The sequence below is a fragment of the Sinocyclocheilus rhinocerous genome, unplaced genomic scaffold (assembly GCF_001515625.1).
Source record: "Sinocyclocheilus rhinocerous isolate Xijiao unplaced genomic scaffold, SAMN03320098_v1.1 scaffold942, whole genome shotgun sequence".
NCBI lineage: Eukaryota > Metazoa > Chordata > Actinopteri > Cypriniformes > Cyprinidae > Sinocyclocheilus > Sinocyclocheilus rhinocerous.
In genome coordinates this window covers 29,968-32,788 of record NW_015627890.1, presented here as the reverse complement: position 1 = coordinate 32,788, position 2,821 = coordinate 29,968, and positions in this window count along the sequence as shown.

Genomic DNA, 2,821 nt, shown 5'->3' with positions numbered 1-2,821 from the left:
ATAAACATGGTTTTGGCCAATAATGCTATCAGGCTCAGAGAACTAAAAGCAAACATTATCGGTGACCATGCCATTTTCAATTGTATGGTAACAAAATATTGTTTTTATAAAGTTGGGTATAGTTTTGACAAAAGTGTTCCATTTTGCAAATGATCTGAAGTGTTGTGCTACTTTGGTGTAGGGTTGTGTTAATTGTGTGTAGTGTTTTGACAAACCGGGCCTTGTTTTCAAAATTGTGCTTAAGCAATCGTAAAAAACTGTAAAGACCAGATAACTATGAATGAAAATTCTTTTAAGAACGTTTGTTCGTAACATTGAGAGAACCTTGACAGAACGTTCTGAGAACATTAGCCTAAACATGCAAACATTTGTGGGTTTAGGGGCTTGACATCATCATAACAGAGACTGAAGTATGAATATATGCTTGTGGCTCCACTGTATTTTTTCTTTTCTGCTGCTGTGTCAATTTAAGTGCATTACAAAATTGACAGACTGGGAGACGATTGCAAATCTGTCACAGATTCTGCACACAGAGCTCGACTCCTTTAATTCTCTCTTGTGCATCAGACTGTCTTCTAGTGAAGAGTGGTGTGCTTTCTGAATAAAGGTGGACTGAATTTGATCTGTGACTGCTGAAATGAGTGCAAACTATTTATTCAGATTTTAAAGAAATAGTACAAATTATTATTTTTAGATATGATGCTCATTTTAGCTAGACTAGTCAGCAGGTCCTTCATCAAAGCTCAGACGGTTGTGAATGCCGCCCTGGCATCATAAAATATCTCCTAAACGCTTTACAGACTGAGAGTAAATAATCGAGTTACTATTCGTTTGCTGTGAAGACTCGAGGCGTGTGTGTGTGTCTGTGTGTATTACATCTAATACAACCATGATATATAAATACTTAGTTTAATTAAAATATTATTCTTTTTTTTCACATTACAGTAATGAGAATGAGATTATTATGATTAAATTAGATTAAATCAGATTAAAATTTATTTTCAGCTCAAATATGACCCGCATTCGCTGAATTCAAGGCTAGTTATTCAACATGATCAATTTTTTAATGGTGTCTAATGGTCATGTAATTAGTTTCTGTCGGTCCCTGTAGCTGATGTGTGTGTGTGTGTGTCTGTGTGTGTGTGTGTGTTGGTGTCCTCGGGATCTGATGTGATTTACTTACAGATTCAGCTGTTGTCAAATCAATCCAAGTGTTTGTTTCCTCTGGCAGCGTCGGTGAAATCTCCTCCAGCATGATTTAGTGGCTGTACAGGGATGCACACACACATGATTGACCCTTCCTTCAACAACATGAGAAGACATCACGTCCGGGTGACGCACAATACTTCACGAGGCTTGATTTTATCCATCAGGATGAAAGCATATAAAGTTGATGTGATAGGATGAGTTCATATTTAGTGTTTGGGGTTTGTTGAAATCACTTGTGATATTTGACCATTAATAATATGGATGGTCGAACATTCTTATTTATATAAAAAAAAATACTTTTTTTTCTCTCTGCCTAATCTTAAAAGGAGACAACAAAAGCAGACACTTTACCTATTTATATTAAAATATGTAAGTTATGAAATTATTATTAATTATTAAATAATCTTTGTCTAGTACTTAATCCTAAAATTAAACATCAAACAACATAAAAATAAAGTATTTCTTCTCTAATATTTAATTTTAAAAGAATTGACCTATTTATATATAAATTATACAAAATTATTCGGTATGTTTTTTCTGGAATTTAATCTTAAAGACTTCAAAACACTGAAATTGTACCTATTTATATATAAAATATAAATTATTAAAAATTTTACATTAATTTTTCTAGTACTTAATTTAAAAAACTAATTTCAACTTCAAAGAGAATTTACCTATTTATATTAAAATATATAAATTGTTATAGAATTATTAAGCAATTTTTGTCTAGTGCTTAATCTTAAAATTAAACATGAAAATAAAAAAGTTAATTTTAAAAGAACTGACCTATATGAATATATATATATATTACAAAATTATAACGAATATTTTTAGTACTTAATTTAGAAGTCATCAATGTACCTATTTATATCAAAATATATAATTTTTTATAATACAATTATATGATATGTGATACTGAAAAAATGCAATTTATTGTGCATTTATTTATGAAAAGATGTGGATTTGTTTGGACGTGGTTTGCAAGCATGATTCATATGACGATCCAAACATCACCTGATGTTCACTGTTCACAAAAACACATTTATATCCAAGACACATGAAAAAGACAAAAAGGCCAAAGACAAAATGTTTATTCACTGTCAGTCTGCGACTGCAGCTCTTCCTGAAACACTGGCAGTGTCAAATAAGGCAAAGGGCGTATAGATCATATGGATTTGTACAGTTTTGCACCAACAACAGTTATACATTCACCAGTTACTGTATGTGTGATATCATATAGATCTATATATATTTATATATACTGTATATATTTATAAACGTATTCTTAAAGAAGTGTGAGGGACGCAGGTAACAGAAGAAACACTCACGGTTATAAAGCTGATTTAGTCTTTACTGTGAAACACACCATCTTACGTCTTCATATGACATAAATCTACTCTCTGTGATCTCTAATAAAATAAAATAAAATAAATATATATTATGCGCATCATATATAGCTCTTAAACTGTGTATTTTGCATTGGATAAATAAGATCTGTTCAGTTCTATAGTCATTTAATGTGTTTGGAAATAAACTCACGTACAAGACATCAGTGTAGTGTTAGAAACACACACACACTCACACTCACACACACACACACACACACACACAC